This window comes from Gorilla gorilla, chromosome 6 (genome assembly GCF_029281585.2).
Source record: "Gorilla gorilla gorilla isolate KB3781 chromosome 6, NHGRI_mGorGor1-v2.1_pri, whole genome shotgun sequence".
In the NCBI taxonomy this organism is placed as follows: Eukaryota; Metazoa; Chordata; class Mammalia; order Primates; family Hominidae; genus Gorilla; species Gorilla gorilla.
Window position 1 is genome coordinate 109,054,869 of NC_073230.2, and position 20,482 is coordinate 109,075,350.

A 20,482-nucleotide genomic window follows, 5' to 3' on the forward strand; every position below is an offset into this window, starting at 1 on the left:
AAGGCAACATTTATACACTGTTGGTTGGAATGTAAATTAGTTCAACAACTGTGGAAAGCAGTTTGGAGATTTCTCAAAGAACTTAAAGGAAAACAGAGCTACCATTGAATCCAGCAATTCCATTACTAGGTTATACCCAAAATAAAATAAATAGTTCCACCATAAAGACACATGCACTCATAATGTTCATTGCAGCACTATTCACAATAGCAAAGACATGACATAACCTAGGTGTCCATCAACATTAGATTGGATTGGATAAAGGATACAAATGGAATATTATGTAGTCATAAAAAAGAATAACACAACATCTTTTGCAGCAACGTAGATGCAGCTAGAGGCCACAATCCTAAGTGAATTAATACAGAAACAGAAAAGGAAATACCATATATTCTCACTCATAAGTGGGAGCTAAACATTAGGTAGTCATGGGCATAAATATGAGAACTATAGACATTCTGGACTACTAGCAGGGGAGGGAAGGAAGGGGTGTTGGTTGAAACACTACCTATTGGATACTATGCTCACTACCTGGGTGGGAGGATCTGTACCCCAAACCTCAGCATCATGCAATATACCCCTGTAACAAACCTGCACATCTACCCTCTGTATTTAAAATAAAAGTGAAAATGTTTTTTACAGTGCTAATCGTTTCTGGAAACACCTTCACAGACACATTCAGAAATAATGTTTTGCCAGCTACCTGGACATTTCTTAGACTGATCAAGTTATGCATAAAATTATCCATCATAGATACTTACTAAGAGCCAATCACTTTGCTAGGCACTGACTATTGAGTAGCATAAAAGATAAACATAATCTGACCTTGTGGAGCTTGAATTATATTAAGGGAGACTTTGCACCAAATTAAGCATATATATTAATGGTAGTCTTGCCCATGTCCTCAATATATTAAATTCTATGCTCTAATGTCACCTACTCTGAAAAGACATTCCCAGGACAACATGTCTAGATTCTTGAGTAAGAAAGATACTGCAATTTGCTTTTCTATTTAGTCATATAATAGCATTAATATATTTGTAGTATATATATACATAAATCGTATATGTTACATATAATAAACATACATAAAATATTAAACATGTAACATTTAAACTGTAATATAATCTATAACAAAGCAGGGGAACATTTATTTGTTATTTAATACATAAATTTTATTTGAAAAACAGAGCACTCATAGCAGAATACAGAACAGGAAGATGAAGATCAGTGTAATGGAAAAGACTTTTTTTCATTTCTAATGACACAATAATATGAAAAGCACTTTAAAATGTTAAGTGTTTTATTTACTTCTTTTTGTTGTTGAATGTAAAATGACTATGAAAGTGTATGAAAAAATAATGGTTTTTCTCTAAAAAGTACACGGTTAAAAATACGCCCATCTCAAAATGAAAAATAGCATTTCATGTTAGTTATCATATACTGGTAACTAGATAAGTATGCATGAAAATGTGAGTGTGATACTAATACATCATGCAAGAAAGCCAAGCAATAAACCCTCACTTTCTCAAGAAAAAGTACCCATTATCTTTTACACTCCAAAAACAACTTTTGTATTTTTATAAAGTAGTAGTAGATGTATTTTCAGTTCTTCAGACTCTGTTCAAGCTACTGAGTTTTAAGCTGATTTAATTTTACAAAAGTGCAAAGAAGGTTAATTTGCATTTTTCTATTACTGCTTATTGTTTTTGTTTATTTTCCCCCTCCTGACCTGCCTTTCATTAGTTAGATTTTTGTCATTATTTCTTTTCTGATAACTTGAAAGTTGGAATTGTGAGGCAATTTTTTATTTGAGTGATTATATCTAAATTCTTAAGACCTATTCCCCTATTTGATCTCCTTTATAAATTTCTAAACCTTATCAATGCCTAGATTTTTGCTAAAAACAAGACTATTATTTTAGGCTTTTTACCTTCTGTTGTCCTTGACATTCTACCTTATAAACTTTCTTATATGTTAAGAAAAATTTTTGGCTCACATAACTGGAAGACCAGATATAAGTCAGGCTTCAAGATTGGCTTGATCTAGTCACCCTATCTCTGTTTTTCAGTAATTCTGTCCAATATAATTTATTCAAATTCACTTTGTGCTTGCTTCATTGCCAGCTTCAATTTTTTTTTTTCATGATGGAAAAGTGGCTATAGTATAATGTCAGACATCTGACCCCTACATCAGGAAGAAGGAAACCTATCTCTTTTGGTGGATCTCTTTTAAAAGGGAAGAAACTTCATTTCCAAAATCCTCCAGCAAGTCATTGTCCATGTCTCTTAGCCTCATCTTAGTTCATATATTCAATTTATATCCTTCATTTTGCCTAAGGGTAATGCTGTATGATGATTGGCTGAGGCCTGTGTCGTTGAACCAGTCATTATTACTCTTGAACAATAAAATTTGAAACTTCAAAGTGGAATTTAGGTCAGTTGCCCTTAACGCAAATGAGATATTTGGAGAATTTTGAATTTGCTCATTTTAAAAATCAAGTAATTGATTAAAAGAGGAAACAGGCAAGGCTCAGTGGCTCACAACTGTAATCTCTCAACACTTTGGGAGGCAGAGGTGAGCGGATTGCTTGAGTTCAGGCTCAGGAGTTGGAGACCAACCTGGGCAATGTGGCAAAACCCCATCTTTCCAAAGAAAAGAAAAAAAAGAAAAGAAAAGAAGAGAAGAAAGAGAGAAAGAAAGAAAGAGCAGAAAAGAAAGAAAGAAAGACAGAAAGAAAGAAAGAAAGAAAGAAAGAAAGAAAGAAAGAAAGAAAGAAAGAAAAAGAATTAGCCGAGTATGGTGGCGCATGCTTGGGAGGAGCAGTTAAGCACAGAAGGTGGAGGTTGCATTAAGCTATGAGTGCACCACCGCACTCTAGTCTGGGCAAAAGAGTGAGACTTTGTCTTAAAAAAAAAAAAAGAAAGAAAAGAAAGAAAGAAATTAAAAGTAAATAAATAAAATAAAAGAGAGAACAGATGAGTAGTTACCAACAATAATCTCTCCATTAATTATCACCATATTTATTTAAAATATACGCCAAGTCTTAAACAGTTTTGAGGAACAAGAAAAATTTAAAATAAAAGGAGATATAAATATTGGAAATCAGTGACTGCAAGGGTTACAAATTTGTCATTTTATAATATTATCTTACAATAAATAAATTAGAGCTCACTGAAAGTATAGATTATTGGATAAGATAACTGGGTTCAAGATCAACACTTGAAAATATTCCACATCAGCGTAACTGATTAGAATTTGTAATAATTTATTATATATTCATACTCATAATAGTCACAAATCTCTGTTAAATGTTAAAATAAACCTAATACATAATATGCAGTATCTGTATGTTTAAAGTTATAAAACCTTACTAAAAGACTTAAAATGGGTAAAGGACTGAAGAGCATGATTAAATATTTAAATTTTTACAAAATAAAATGTAGAAAGAACAAAAAATGAGCCACAACATTCCTCACCAATATTTCTTTAGCATAGTCAAGGGAAAAAAAAATTCCATATTCTAACTGCTTTTACTTTAACATACCTTAAATAGAATCAGGAGCCACAACTCTGTAAGTACACATTCATGTGAGTTCAGTTTGTCGATTTTTAGTAATGTAACTTGTTGAAAGGACGAAGCTTACAATAGCTAAAGAATGGAAGAAGAGTTTACATTTTATTCTGTGGCTTCTGGAAATGATCTAATTCAGTGTTTCTCATCTCTGTCTGCATGGTAGAATCACCTGGGATCTTTAAAAATTATTGATGTCTAAGTCTGTGCTGACCAATTATATCATATTTCTGGGAGTGATACCAGGCCTCTGGAATTTTTGAAAGTTTCCCAGGTGCTTCTAAAGTAAATCCTGTGTGACAATCTCTGACTAAATTCCCTAACACAGGCTCTGTGACAATGGTGAGGAACTGCAGAAAAGAAAGAACGCAATAGCATTTTTCTGGAAATTTAGAAATACTGTTATAAATTGTTGGGCTACAAAGAAATTGATGAGCAAAACATCTTAACCATTCCAAGACAATATGCTTTAAAAGACTAAAATGATTAGAGAACAGGACAGAATGTTTTGGAATCAAAACATCTTTCATTCTTATAAAAGTATAAAATTGCCCAGAAAATTACTTGGTGTGTTGCCATGAGAGATTCTGTAGATGTGTCCATTTCCTAATGCTGAAGCAGACATCCAGCCCCAAAGGAGACTCAGACACGGTCAAGAGGGTGCAGACAGAGTGGATGATGAGGAGGTGGTAAAGGTCAGGTGCAGATCTGGGGGCCAGAAAGCATAGCTGAAACAAAAAAAATTCAAAAGCAGGCTGAAAATTATGTAGAACCAAACCTGAGATTTCATGATACATTGTGATTTTCTTTATTCCAGTCCTGACCTTAACAGTGGCTTGGAGACAACAAATGCTGTGTTTCAGGGCATTACTGTTCAGTGCTATTTCCTCGAGATGATTTCTGCTTCACCTATATCAAATATCAATTGTGAAGCATCTGAAAACAAGTTGTTTAGCAAGCAACAAGTTACAAGGTCTTATTCAGGCATATTATTAGTATTATCAGAAGGCTATTTTCATAATTCATAGGGCTTCGTTAAAATATGTTGAAATAACGTTTAAAATAAAGTTATTTTAGGCTGGATCTTTCCAAATTACATTTTGTGGGAAAATATTCCCCACTGGATGATTCTGAACAAGCTTTGCCTCTGGAAAGGGTGATTTTAAAATAATTTTGGCAATAATTTGATGTATTAACTTTCTTTTTCTGTGATTGTTGTTTTAGCAATAATTTTTTTTTAACTTAAGGTGATCATTTGTAAGAACATGGATAAACCTGAAAGAAGTTATGCTAGAAGTCAGTCAGTCAAAGAAAGACAGATATTTCATGGCTGCTCTTACATGAGGCATCTAGCCAAATATACAGAAGTTAGACAACAGAATGGTGGACACTAGGGGATGAAGTTAGGTGAAAATATGGGTTGTTGTCCAATTGGTGTAATGACACACTACACAAGAGAAAATGCCAGAGATCTACTGTATCACATGGTGCCCATAGTTAACAATACGGTATTGTATAAATTGAACTAGCACTGTTTTTTTATTAAGAGGGTAGAGATCTCATGCTAAATGTTCTTGCCACAAAACAAAACAACAACAAGCAAAAAACACAAAAAAGGAAGAAAAGGAAACTTTTGGAAGTAATAGGTATGTTTATTACCTCAACTATTGTGACTGGAACACGACTGTATATATATGTGTCCAAACTCACCAAATTGTATACATTAGTTATATGCAATTTTTCATATACCAGTTATACCTCAATAAAGCTGGAAAGGGCCAACCATAGTGGCTTGCACTTGTAATCCCAGTACTTCAGGAGGCTGAGGCGGGAAGATTGCTTGACCAAAGGAGTTTGAGAACAACCTGGGCAACACAGTAAGACTCTGTCTCTGCAAAACATTTTAAAATTAGCTGGGCATGGTGGCACACTCCTGTAGTCCTAGCTACTTAGGAGGCTGAGGCAGGAGGATCTCGAGTCCAGGAGTTTAGGGTTATGGTGAGCTATGATTACACCACCAGACTTTACCCTGCAAGACAGAGCAATTCTTTCTCAAAAATAAAAAGCTGGGGCCGGGCGTGGTGGCTCACGCCTGTTAACCCAGCACTTTGGGAGGCCGAGGTGGGAGGATCACTAGGTCAGGAGATCGAGACCATCCTGGCTAACACGGTGAAACCCTGTCTCTACTAAAAATACAAAAAAATTAGCCAGGCGTGGTGGCAGGCGCCTGTAGTCCCAGCTACTCGGGAGGCTGAGGCAGGAGAATGGCGTGAACCCGGGAGGCAGAGCTTTCAGTAAGCCGAGATCGCGCCACTGCACTCCAGCCAGGGAGACAGAGCAAGACTCTATCTCAAAAAAAATAAAAAAATAAATAAATAAATAAAATAAAAAGCTCGAAAAAAATAAATATTTTTGATTCAGTGTCTTTAACTGTTAATACTAAGAATATGTGTTTGTGGGATGATATAACAGAAAGAAAAGATCTACAAAAAGAAGTGACAATCATTATTTTAAGTTAAAAATGCTATATAGCCTTTTAAGTTTGGCAAATTAATACTTTCTTATTAAATTCTATGTTTAATAATCTCCACATTATTCACACATTATATGTTAAAACTCTTTCTAGCATGGCAGAGTACCATTTTCTTTACTTCTTAATAATATAGGCAAAAATATTAGAGCTTAAGAGTTGATCATCTATAAAACATTAAATCAAATTTATAAGAAGAGAAATTTTTTACTGATCTATTTGCACCTTTTTATTTACCCTGTGACATTCAACTATTCTACCAGATACTTTTATGCTTCTTAGTCATATTAAAGTCTTCATAACCATAATCAATGTCTCCAGTGTTGAAATATAAGATGTTATATAGAAAATGTTAAAAATACTTACATCCTTATAAATAATAATTTATTTTTAGCTGATACATCAATTGAAGTTCCACTGAACTGTGTTTACTGGATCATAGTTCTACTGAATACTCTTAATGCCCTTTGGATAGGCCTAGCAAACCCTGGCAAACCAGGAATATTAATGCCAGGAAGACCAGTCCAAGCCAAAGTTTTACAACCACACTGATCCCAAGACAACTTACATAGGTATCAGAAAAATTAGTTTTGGCCACTTTTCTGTCTCCTGGAAACAATACTGACAAAACTAGAAAATTCCAACATCACAGAGAAAAGTACTAGGACAACAGTGGGCTACAAGATCTTACGCCCACAGGCTATCTAATACTTTGGGGCATACAAAGTTCTTCCCCTCCTGTCTTCCTTCTTGGCCTATGACCTAAACCATTTTACACTCATCTCAGATCTTCCTACAATGTGTCGTTTTTCCTTGAACGTAGTTTCCCCCCTCCTCCATCATAATATTATTAGCACGGGAAGGTACTTCTTTATGAGGGTGGTGGGAGTGTTGTCTGCTGTAATCTAAACCATACATGCTCAAACTCTCACTTCACTTTTGGTTCATCTCTATTTTGCAGTAAACAAAATATAAGTATTTTTAAAATTTCCTCTTACTAAGTCTTTTACTTTCTAAAGTATTATCAATTGAATTGTGTCCCTAAAGAAGATATGTTGAAATCCTGATCCACAGTGCCTCAGATGTGACTTTATTTGGAAACATACATGGAAAATCTTCTACTGAGAGACCCTCCTAATAAGCCCAAGTGAATTTGTGTCATTACTTCCTAATGCGTCTTATTTTTATATTGCTGTTATTCTAATCATCATGTCAAGAAACATCTAAGTATAGAAATTGAATGCAATTTGCCTAAAAGCTCAGTTATCCAGACTCCCGCTTGGTAAACAAATAGAAGTTTAAAAAGTTCTGACAACAAAAATACTGGACTCAAAATATATTACCTTAAATCCATGCACCCAGCTCAGTGGAAATTCTTTGGGCTGTCATTCAAAGCCTATGCCCTCTTAATTTATAGACAGGTTTACAAGCAAAATTCACTATTTTCAGATCAAATACACAGAAATGTAAGAAATTCCTCAAATTTAGTATATTTTATTTTTGAAGCAAAGTAAACACATTAAAGAAAATGCTAAATATATTTTGAAAGGTACCAACAGATTAAATTGCCATGCATTAAAAACTTATATTAGCATTTTAAAATTCTCTCTGAGTTTTTACCTGTGTATACATCTTTCATAGTAAATGCTGTACATTTATAAAAATGTATTCTTTCTACGTTACCACTTTAAATCAAAGATTTTTTCCATGCCATTACTTACTGGCCATTACAACCATTTTAATGTCTGCATAATATTCTACTTTTTAATTTCATTCCATTAAAACTATAAATTAAGATAAGTAGATAGCAACAAACATTGGCAGATGGAACTGTAGCTTATAGGGATGAGCCGAATGATTATTTAAAGTTGATATGTGTATCAGTTTGTTCTCACACTGCTATAAAGAACTGACTGGGACTGGGTAATTCATTTTAAAAAGAGGTTTAATTGATTCACAGTTCTTCATGGCTGGAGAGGCCTCAGGAAACTTACAATCATGGCAGAAGGGGAAGCAGGCATGGCCTTCCAGGTGGAAGGCGAGAGAGATAGTCTGAAGGAGAACTGTCAAACACTTATAAAGCCATCAGATTTTGTGAGAACTCACTCACTACCACAAGAACAGCATGGGGGAAACTGTCCCCATGATCCAATCACCTTCCACCAAGTCCCTTCCTCAAAACATGGGTATTATGGGGTTTACAATTCGAGATGAGATTTGGGTAGGGACACAGAGGAAAACCATATCAATATGTAAACTCTAACATAACAATATGATGTTCCTCAATAGCTATTGGATGATTTATTGTAATACTGTATGCCTAGAGTTATTCAAAAGGTTTTAATTTTTATGTATCTGCTGGTTACTAAGTCTGAAAAGCATGCAATATGCAAGACATGTTAAGTCATGTTTGTAGAATATTTAGGACCACTTTAGCTTAATAGAAGATATTTCAGATATAGAGAAATAACTAATTAACCACACTTGCTTGATTGGGACAGGCTAAGTGTATAAAACACTTTGCTGCCCAAATTTCCAGCTCTGGTTGCAGCTAAAACAATAATCAACCAGTCCTTATACTGGGAAAGAAACCACGCACTGTTCTGGTGGGAAAATCCCTGCTGGTAAGGAAAGATTAATATAACCCAAGCTACAACATTGCATGGGATCCAACAAGTTGTGAAAATTGCCCCATTCTGCAATGAAACTAGATTTTGAAACTCCTTTGGAAAGACTCTTCCTTACAAAACAAAAATAACCAAAATCAATTGAGGGATGTATTGTCCTAATTATTAAAATATGTATAGGTGACTTTTTAAGAGAAAAGAAACATACATTTCCTTCTCATCACAACAATTACAGATGATTAGACCTACTTAAATTTAAACCTCCCAACTTGCTAACTTCTGGATTTGTTTTAATGGTAAGGCAAGGGGAAATATGATTTGTTTTTAAAGAAGCATGAACTGAATCAGAGGACTGATACACCTCACTCAATTTAGTAATTATGACATTGCTATGGAGTATTAATTACAGATGAGGAAACAGTCAATGAGAAAGATACATGGCTATTATAAATGGGATATTCAAGATTAAAATTCTGATACTCCTTTCTTCCTGTATTCTGTTAACTTGATAGGTCTTTCCCAAGTTCAAAGAACCACAAAGCATCCTTCAAAACTGTTAAGACACCTTCTTTCTTTCTGATTTAAACTCTAGCTGGAACTATTTCAGCTGCTCCTGTATGTCTCTCAATTGCACCAAAATTTAGTTCTCAGTATCTGCAATCTATGGTCTAGCAGCAAAAGAAAAGAAGGTAAAAAAAGGGATGAAGAAAAATAGAACAGTACAATTGAAAAAAGATAAAAAGATGTAGAAGAAGAGAAAGTAGATGAAAAAATAGAAACACAGCCCCAATTCCCTATGTTTTAGCTACTGTACCTGAGAAATGTAGTGATAGTGTGTTTCAAGAGCCCCCAGCTAAACTGGAGTTCCAGCACCGGAGTGGCTAGCAAGAAGAGTGGGACATAGGTGGATACAGTGTGCCTTCCCCAGGATACTTCTGTTACCTGCTGGGCAGACTGATACCTAATTGTCTGACCCATGACAAGGTGGCTCTCAACAGGAAAATAGTTTATATTGGAAGACAACTGTATTGTCTTGTGGCTCTTGTCTAACCTATGCCCACTTAATGCCATAGCCATTGCCTTGTCCCTGAACCTTGTGTTCTCTCTGGCATTCTGGGGGAAAACTTGGCCTCAGATTCTTCATGGGGAAGACACAAACTGGTTATATAGCACCACAATAGGAAATAGGTTCAAAGATTTTTACTTACAGATTCTGGGCAGGGTGCAATGAGCTGGGAGGGCAGCCCACTGTCCCTGAGTCACATGAGGCAAGAATGAAGAGTCAGGCAGAGAGAGAGAGAGAGAGTACAAGTGTGGCAACTAGTAGTATATGTAAGAGAATAGGCTGTGAGTCACTTTAAGCTCCCAGGCAAATGCCTCAGTGGTCCATGTATTAGTCAGGGCTCTCACACTGCTAATAAGGATATACCTGAGACGGGTAATTTATAAAGGAAAGAGGTTTAATTGACTCACAGTTCCACGCGGCTGGGGAGGTCTCACAATCATGGTGGAAGGTGAATGAGGAGCAAAGTCATACGTTACATGGTGGCAGGCAAGAGAGCTTGTGCAGGGGAAAATCCATTTATAAAACTATTAGCTCTCTTGAGACTTATTCACTATCATGAGAACAGTATGGAGGAAACCACCTCCATGATTCAGTTATCTCCACCTGCCCTTGACACATGGAATTATTACAGTTCAAGGTGAGATTTGAGTGGGGACACAGCCAAACCATATCAATTCATTTAAAGGAAATGGAGGGACAAGCTGGGAGCCCAGTCTGGTAAATAAGAGAGAAGCCTCTAAGCTGTTATCTCACCACCAGCTTCGGCCTTTCGGGTATGGTGTTCTACTTCTAATGTCTAAGCAGCAACTTTGCTGTGATGTTCCCATGATAGCATGTGTGTGTACTCTTATATTTCAACTCTGTTATTTTTTAAGTGTCCTAGGTTAAGTTTTGAGTTTGTTGAGAGCTCTGAATGCTGACAAAATAAATGGAAAAAGTAATTCTAGAATTTAGAGTAAGACCGATATATCACACGTTGCATATTTCATCAACTGTCATCTCAGTTTCAATTTTTCTTTAGGATAAATCTGCCAGTTGAAGTCAGCTAGTCTTCATATCTTGACTTCGTTATCTCTGCAGTATTTGGTACCATAAAGTAATTTTTAAACAGAAGCAGAAGGAAATGCAACTGCATACTGTATCTTGTGTGATGTCCCTGGGATTTGCATTTATTGCCTCTGCAATCTCATTCCTTATCACTACTTGCAAAGTCCACCTATGACTGACAGTCCACTTAGCCAGCAAATGTGACATATTTTGTATTTTGCACTTTAAAAATTATCTAAAACACATTAACAATTCTTTGAAAATATGGCAGTGTAACCTGAAAAAAAAATGACAGTACTGTCATTCAGTATACTCCAGTTGCAGTCCATTGTCTGAATCCAGATTCAGGATTCAAGGTCTACCTGTGCTACTTTCTGGCTGGGTAGCATGGGGAAATTCACTTAAGCTGTGTGTGTTTCATTTTCTATTTGTAGAATAGAGAAAACAGTACCTATCTCCTACTGCTATGGTGATTAAAGGAGATAATTCTTGGAAAGGAGTATAATATCATGCTGTCCTCTGCAGATTACACTCAACAAAAATAGTAAACATCACTGTTATGATTATTATTATTATTACTATTATCACCAATGTAAAATATCTGAAGAAATAATCTCACACACCCACAGGTGTCTAGAAATATCCCTTCCCTACACTGCTGACTATACAATGTTTATTACTCCAATTTGTTAATAGCCAATTTGCTTCAAAATTTTACATGCATGCAGGTCAGGTGAGAAGAAAAGAAAATTACATATTATTTGTGAATCAATTAAATGAAATGCATTTTGTGTGTGGTTTCTAGGCATTTGAAAGGAGATTGTATATCTATGCTGGCAAATATGGCCTAAATGAGCTTTGAGGGGCAGGATGTCTCGATAATCCTATACCACAGAGGCGGAGTATAACCAGCACTCTAAGGATGACTAAGTGGGAGTCCTGTGTGTTTCTCTCACAGAACATTTGTGGTCTCTACGTCTCCTGAAACATCCTGTAAATACATAGAACTACTGCATTTCTGTATTTATTGCAAATCAGTGTTGATGCAACAAAAAAGTGAATATACACAGTTATCTTAAAGAATGAGGACTTTTACTCTAGAGTAATATACAATTTACTAATTCAAGCTGTCTCTTGAATAGTTAAATATAAAGCCCAAATAATGAAGATGTCATGAAGGCAAGCCTTCTAGTTCATTTCAGCAATTATCTGTCTCCTATGTAGAAAGTGGATACACTAGTAATTGCAAAAGTGATACCTGCATGACTATTTTACCACTAAAAATTTGTGCTGTTACCCTATGTGTAATGTCAACCAACACAATTTAGTTAAATATATTTTATAAAAATGTATTTTAAGTTTCCTCCCTGCAGCTTGCTAAATGACAGTCATGTTACAACTCTGTAATAACATAGTTTGTCATAGATATGCTGAGATCCACAAAAGCAGAAGATGTTAACAGGCACTATTGTAAGAACTGAATTGTGATACCTTCTTCTACAATTACCAGAAATGACTAGGGAAAACGTCATGAGATCATTTGAGAAAGTTTTCAAAAGTGAATTAAAATTTAGTGTGGGTATTATCACTGACTAAGCATTCCTGAAAAATCAGTTGAGGTTTCTCTGAGTAAAGTAAAGCTACACTGGGCATGATAGTACAACAAAGAGAACAATGAAACTCTTCAACCAGTGATAGCCATATATTACATTTGTTGAAGGGAAAGCAAACAAACAAACAAAACCTGGCATTTGTATCAATTAAGTCTGGGTACCATAAAGTAAGAAAAATAACTGTAATGAAAAGAGAAGTATGTCTTTCATTCTAAACTTCTACTTAATGTTCCATTTTGTCAGATTTCAGCTTCTACTTTTTCATCTGCCTTAGGTCTTTTGAGTTGCAAACATGTTCTCTTACTTTTAAGATATAATTATCTTTTCCATTAAAAAACCTTCCTGAACGATCTATTTTATTCTGCTGGAAAAAAGTTGAAATTCAAGTCAAACACCACTATTTTTTTTCCAGCAAGGCTTTCATAATGGAGTATTTCAGTTTGCTTAATTTACTATTTTAAAAAAATTCCGTATATTACTCTGTAACGCTCTAGTTTATGTAGCCAAAATTGTTGAACAACTCTTTTATAAAAGTATTTCCATTTTTAAACTTTAATTTATGCCTTGAATATCCCTATATTTCAACATCTCAGGGTTAATCCTTGCTCTTATAGTTGAAAAAGTTTGAATATTGCAGCGATTATTATTAACAACATCTATCAAAAAAAGGAAAACAACAATTTCTATTATTTCTGAATGTCCTCTAGGAATAATAGGAATCACTGTATCATGATTTTGCCTCTGCATCTGTGATTAATTTGTTTCATTTGTTGTAATTTTTTGTTATTAAAATCATATCTTTTTATCAATTTCTATTTGTGACTTCTAACTTTGCTCTTGCATCAGTGACAGGCTGTAGCAAAATCTTAATTCACCATGCCACAACTATGCTCCATTGGTCACAAAAGGAATTCATTATTGGACCAGAGATAGTAAAATGTTAGTGCAAAATCACCATCCAGATTACTAAAACAACTTTGAAAGTCAGGTGTATAACTATATTCATAATGGACAACACATTAATAGCATCATTATAAGTAATTTAGATTCATAGCTTTTACAACATATTAAACAAGTACAAAATACTAGTAGGCATCATCAGCTTTTCTCTTTCAGCTTCTAAATATGCATTATAATAAGAGTAATAAAATCTATTACTGCTCAGAAGCTGAATCCTGTGATGTATAAAATAAATTAACATTATGCCATACACAAGCTTTCCACTGATCCTTTATGGTAACCTTCAGTTTTCCAGTAGGTGACGACTTGCAGTAATTTGTCTCTAACCAGTGGTCACACATGCTCAGGGGATGTTGCCTAGTTGCTGAGGGAAAAATAATTTGATGAAATAGGAATGAAAATGTAATAGACATTTCATTCCACAGCAAATGTTTTTCAGACTGTAGACAGTCTTCCTGGAATAAGAAACAGATTTTGAATTCTGGAGATGAAGCAGAGAGTATAGCAGGAAGAACTCCATTGTGCACCCAAAGCAATGCAGTGGTCATTGAAATCCCTTAGCTCAAAGGCTAACCCAAACCTAGAATTTTATCAACTTAATTAGAATTAGGAACTTGGAATAAATATCCATCTGGTTTGCAAGACCTTCATCAGATGTTGGCTCCCTGACTTTGGACTTCCTAGCCTTTAGCACTGTAAAAAATATATTTTTTTCTTTCTCAATTACCCAGTCTGTGATATTCTGTTATAGTAACACAAAATGGACTAAGACAAGCCCTTAATTATACATCAGGGAATTTTGTTCAATATGAAGCTTTTATAAGGCCTTAATCTAATTTGAAAAAAAAAGAACAAACCTTGGATATTTTCCAAAAACTAAAGATGTTCCCTCTGTAGCTCTTTCTCTCTCTATTTATTTATTTTTGAGACAGAGTCTCACGCCCAGGCTAGAGTAAAGTGGCGCAATCTCAGCTCACTGCAGTCTCTGAATCTCAGGTTCAAGTGATTCTCCCTCATTCTCCCGAGTAGCTGGGATTACAGACATGCACCACTATGCCTGGCTAATTTTTGTATTTTTAGTAGAGATGCAGTTTCACCATGTTGGTCAGGCTGGTCTCAAACTGCTGATCTCAGGTGATCCATCCACCTCAGCCTCCCAAAGCGCTGGGATTACAGGCATGAGCCACCGCGCCCGGCCCCTGTCTCTTTAATACATACCATATTTTGTATTATTGTCATTGCATTTCATATGTGCTTCACAGTCCACAGTCACACACACACGCACACACATACACGCGTGCGTGCGTGCGCGCGCGCACACACACACAGGCACAAAGTCATCATAGGGGCCAGGCGTAGTGGCTCATGCCTGTAATCCGAGCACTTTGGGAGGCTAAGGCGGGCAGATCACCTGAGGTCCGGAGTTCGAAACCAGTCTGACCAACATGGAGAAACCCCATCTCTACTGAAAATACAAAATTAGCCGGGAGTGGTGGTGCATGCCTGTAATCTCAGCTACTCCGGAGGCTGAGGCAGGAGAATCGCTTGAACCCTGGAGGCAGAGGTTTCAATGTGCAGAGATCTCGCTACTGCACTCTAGCCAGGGCAACAAGAGTGAAGCTCTATCCTCCCCTCCCCCTCCAAAAAAAAAAAAAAAAAAAGTCATGGCAGGTTGTATAATGGCCCCCCAAGGATATCAAGCTCCTAATCCCTGGACATGTGAATGTTACCTTCTATGGGGGGAAAAATAAAGCTTTCCAGATTTGATTAAAATAAGGGTATGGAGACAGTGAGATTATCCCGGATAATATAGGAGGGCTCTAAATGCAATCAGAAGTGTCCTTAGAAAAGGGAGGCAAAGCCAGATTAGACTGTAGAATGGAGAACAGACCACATGATAACAGAAGCGGAGAGAGACTTGAAGATGCCACGCTCCTGGCTCTGAAGATGGAGAAAGGGACCGTGAACCAAAGAATGAAAGGCGTACAGCTCTAGATACTGAAAATGTCAGGGAAACGTGTTCCTAGTGAAGAATACCATTGGGAATAATACAAAATATGTTATACACAATAATATGGTATATATTTGAAATACAATAATACAAAATATGGTATATATTTGAAATGGCTCCCAGTTTCAAATATCATTACATTTAGGGAATAGAATAATTTCTTGGCAAAAGCTGAACCTATATTACTTAAAGTTGTCTCAGCAACTGCCCTGCTTCTAATAAGTTCTGTTCTACCATTACTGATGAAGAAGCAGCAGAAATATTCTCTGTCACAGGCTCTTATATCTCTAACTTCTCCCTAAATCTTTCCAGAGATTATGGGATCAGAAATGGGCAAATGAAACAAATGCAGCCAATTTCTAGGTGGCCAGGGTCCCAAGGCCTGGAAAAACTGTGAAGATATAACAATATATCTATCTCAGGAATATGTGCTGAGTTTGCCAGAAAATAAGGAGCAAGAGATGTCACAGCACATTTATAAGGTCTAGGAATTATGAGGCAGTAGGAGAAGCCAATTGAGAAGATACACACAAACCAGAATACAATTAAAGTGAAACCATGTTGTCCAGAAAAAAAGACAAAGAGAATATATCACTCCCATGGTGTCTGTGGTTCAAGGACATTTTCTGTCCTTAACAAGTCTATGAGGATCTCTGCACCTGGTAACAAAAATAGCCCTGGCTACAGTAACATAAATACTTCCAAAAATATTGTTTGAATTTTTTAATGTACTTATTTTAATCAGATGCTCTACATTGTACTTTCCCTTTCTTTCTTTCTTTTTTGAGACCAAGTCTAGTTGCCCAGGCTGGAGTGCAGTGGCATGATCTTGGCTCACTGCAACCTCCAGCTCCTGGGTTCAAGTGATTCTCCTGCCTCAACCTCCCCAGTAGCTGGGACTATAGGCATGTGCCACCACACCTGGCTAATTTTTTGTATTTTTAGTAGAGACGGGATTTCACTGTGTTAGCCAGGATGGTCTCCATCTCCTGACCTCAATCTCCTGATCTGCCTGCCTCGGCCTCCCAAAGTGCTGTGATTATAGGCGTGAGCCACTGCGCCTGGTCTCTCTTTCTTTTTTAAAGGACGTTATTAGAATTTGAGTATATTTTGTATGACTTTGAAGTAATGGTTAAATCTCACGCTTCCTGAATCATATAGGGTCTGCATGTATCATGTGAAGCCTGGGCTCTGAAATCAGACACATCCAGTTTGCTCTCAACTTTTTCACGTAGCATCTATGGAACCTTGGCATGTAACTAAACCAACTTACTCAGATCTAAGGTTACTCCATAGAGTAACTGTGTTGCTTCATATAAAGCATCTTACCCAGTGCCTGACAAATAGTAACTGTTAAATAACCACTGGTCATTCTCCCTGTTGCCATTATGCTAGAAGAGAGTTTACTTGGCCAGTAGAGTTTGGGAATGTAGGAGAAAATAATAGAGGAGGGATAAAATTAGAACGGTAAGTTTATAGAATTTTATTTTTCTACTGATTATCACTAAAAATTATACTTCTTTAAAAACTAAGTTGTACAATACTAAGTATGGGGGCAAATGCTTGGCCCATTCATTCTCCCTGCTTCTGCTCCATTTTGCATTTCAAGGAGGCTCACCCCTACAGACTCTTAAGCTACTGTGTCTGCTGGCTTTGGCAGGGATCAGCAAGCAGAAAGGTCTCACAGAAGACTGGAGCCTGGAATAAGAGAGAAGCTAGAGTATTTCTTCCTCCTCTCTCTCCCTGCCTCTAGTGACATCACTGGTGTGCACTTGCATCTCTTCTATGGTTCCAGCTGCCACCAGACTTCCACTACAGATCAAGCTTCCCCCAGGTGACTATAATCTTGGACACCAATAACACTACCCCGTCCCTTGTCCTTTTATCCCTCTTGGTCTTCCTAAGCTCTAGGTGGACTTAGTTTTTCATTTTGCTTCTCAGCTCTTTCTCTACCTCCTGTTTCTATTTACTTCATTGGATGCTGACAGCTATAGTGTGGGGTAAATAAAAGCTGCTTCTCACCTTCTCTGAGCATCTGCATTAGTTCACATTGTGACTACTTATTTACTATCTTTCTTCCCTATTCCACTGCTACTTTGTGAGAATGATATCTATGTTATTTTGATCACTGATATATCCTAAGTGCTTAGCACACACAAAAAAGTGCTGAAAACATTGCTTGAACTTATGGTTGTTATCAAGGTTTTCCAATGCTAGCCACTATTATACTAGACTAAGTTGATTAAAGGTCTTCCAGAGACCTGGAAGATACTTAAAAATTATAGCAGCTGTCACTGTATTAGCATGCATTGCCAATAATAACATCGCTTTGCTAAAATGGAGAACATGGTAGTCAATAGCATAAAAAGTAGTTATCACATTTATCTTATTAATACCTTAAAATGAATTTTAAAATTAAAATGAGTTAAGAATAAAAAGTCAAATCACAGACTACGAGGAAAATATTTGCAAACCACATATCTTTTTATAAAGTCGTGTATCCAAAATACACAAAAGATCTTGAAACTCAACCATAAGAAAACAACAACCTAACTGAAAAATACGCAAAAAATCTGAATGGACACCTCACCAAAGAAGATGTACAATAAAAAAATAAGCATATGAAAATGTGCTCAACATCATTTGTAATTAGGGAAATACAAATCAAAATGGCAATGTGATACCACTTCACACTTATTAGAGTGACATACATCCATAGAAACCTGACAATATCAATTGCTAGTAAGGATGCATAGCATCAGGAACATTCATTTTTGCTGATGAGAATGCAAAACGGTACAGACACTTTGGAAGAGAGTATGGCACTTTCTTGCAAAGCTAAACAGAGTATTTAATATGCAATTCAGCAATTGCACTCCTAGGTATTTACCCAACTTATTTGAAAACATATCCATGCAAAAATCTGCATATGGGTTTTTATAGAAGCTTTATTCATAATCATGAAAAAATGGAGCAGCCAAGATATCCTTTAAATAGTATAATATATAAACAAAATGTTTTACATTTGTACATTGGGATACTATTCAGTGATAAAAGGAAAGATACCAGTGTTTACCAGGGATGTGTGTGTATGTGTACGTGTTTATACATGTTTGTGGTTTTCTGTTTGAATTAGTGAAATATGAGAGAATTGTTAAAGTGGTGAAACGTCTGTATAGTATTGTAATGACATAAATGCTATGGTATCTATGATACTGAAAGGTAATGCTAAGTGACATTTTGCATTGTCAAAACCCAAAACACTTCCCATAACAAAGAGTGAACTTCAATTCATGCAATGTTTTAAACAAGCATTTAGGATATGGGGATAACCTAAAATGGAATGTAGACAATTACAAGAGAATTTAAATATATTACAAACGTATGAAACAACGTCACTGAAGGGGATGGGGTAAAAAGGTGCTGACCTAAGTAATTTTGAAAATGAGTGAAGTCTCTAAGAAAGAAGGTAAAAGTAGCAGTATACAAGCACTGTACACTAGTTGATAAAGTTGTGTACCATGGGGTTCACTTAATAATTCTAATTCTAATTCTAATAACTCTAATAATTCTATAGTATACATATATACTGTAATAAAACAAATAATGGGTGGTTAATGATGAAAGCTAGGTTTCTATCACTGGTGTCATGGGAGTTTACAGATAAGAAAGGAGAAGAAGCTAGAAAGATCCATGTGGCATGGATTATTAGCATTGAAGGGATCAATAGAAACTCAGGTTTACATTCATATAGATACAGGTGACTAAACAGATAAATATTTATAGATAGGTAACACAGGTAAGTATATATACAGGTATTTCCTTGTTCTACCAGTGGAGGGATGAGAAGCAAAGACTTCAGTTGCACTAAGCACATGGAACACATTATCCAATGAAAAGAACCAGGGCTCCTTGAGAAAAAGGCTGGTTCTAGGACTAGGGCAGGTAATATACTTGAGGAGCCTACAGCATTGTGTAGTGTCATAAAGTACGAAAGTAGTCGCCCTTCCTTCCACACACCACACACACACACACACACAAGTGCACACACACACACACACACACAATGATGGGGTATGTCAAAGAAACAAAAGAGCCAATGGAAAAAAGCTTCCAATGGCTAAAATTGAAAAAAAATTTGAGCAAGAAGATAAAGTAAGTAGTGATGAATTATAATCAAAATGTAAAATAAATATCCACGAGTCCATAATGACATAAATAAGTGAATAAAGCAGAACAGAAAAGTCTTCAATGCAGAAAAATGTCAAATAAATTGAGTAGATTTTCTGTCCTTACTACCCTTTCCTTAATTTGGGCTGCACAGAGTGACTTCTTTCTAAAGAATACAGTATGCAAGGTGGGTTGGGAGGAAGAGGAACTTTGCCGTAAAAAAAAAAAAAAAAAAAAATCTGACAGAAAATACTTCAGTGAGGAGATGAGGTAAAAAATAAGTCAGGCTGATAATATGGAGTATTGGCATGATGTAATAAGAATGGCTTTAGCTTTAGCATTAGCTCTGTGGTCTTCTGCCCCAAAACTCACTCCTCTAGTCTATGCCTGAGAAAAACATCTGAGAAATCTAAAATGAAAGCCATTTTACAAAATACCCATTCTACCAATTACCAGTTCTCCTCAAAGTTCTCAAAACTTCAACAGGGAAAGTCTGAGAAAAAGTTACACCAAGAAGAGGCTAAGGAGACATGACTAATAAATAGAATACTAATTCTGAATGAGATGCTAAAATAAAAAACAAAGGAGATTAGGTAAAAACTAAGGCAATCTGAATAAAATATTAATTACAGTAGATAATGTGTCAATATTGGTTCATTATTTTTGACAAATGTACATTGTAATGTAATCTGTTAATAACAGAGGAAACTAGGTGTTAAATTGTATTCTTCCACTTTCATGCTGCTCATAAAGACATACCCGAGACTGGCAATTGACAAAAGAAAGAGATTTATTGGACTTAACAGTTCCACCTGTCCGGGGAGGCCTCACAATCATGGCAGAAGGCAAAGAGGAGCAAGTCACATCCTCCGTGGATGGCGGCA

At 36.1% G+C, this 20,482-nt stretch overlaps 1 long non-coding RNA gene across 1 annotated transcript in view; it reads right to left on the bottom strand.

Moving 5' to 3' along the window:
• Positions 1 to 3,044: 3,044 nt before the first annotated feature.
• Positions 3,045 to 20,482, bottom strand: part of LOC129523641 (uncharacterized) — a 46,537-nt gene continuing 29,099 nt past the window's right edge. The window contains exon 6 of the long non-coding RNA XR_008667199.2: positions 3,045 to 4,302. This is a non-coding gene — a long non-coding RNA (uncharacterized lncRNA). The remainder of the gene's footprint in view (positions 4,303 to 20,482) is intronic.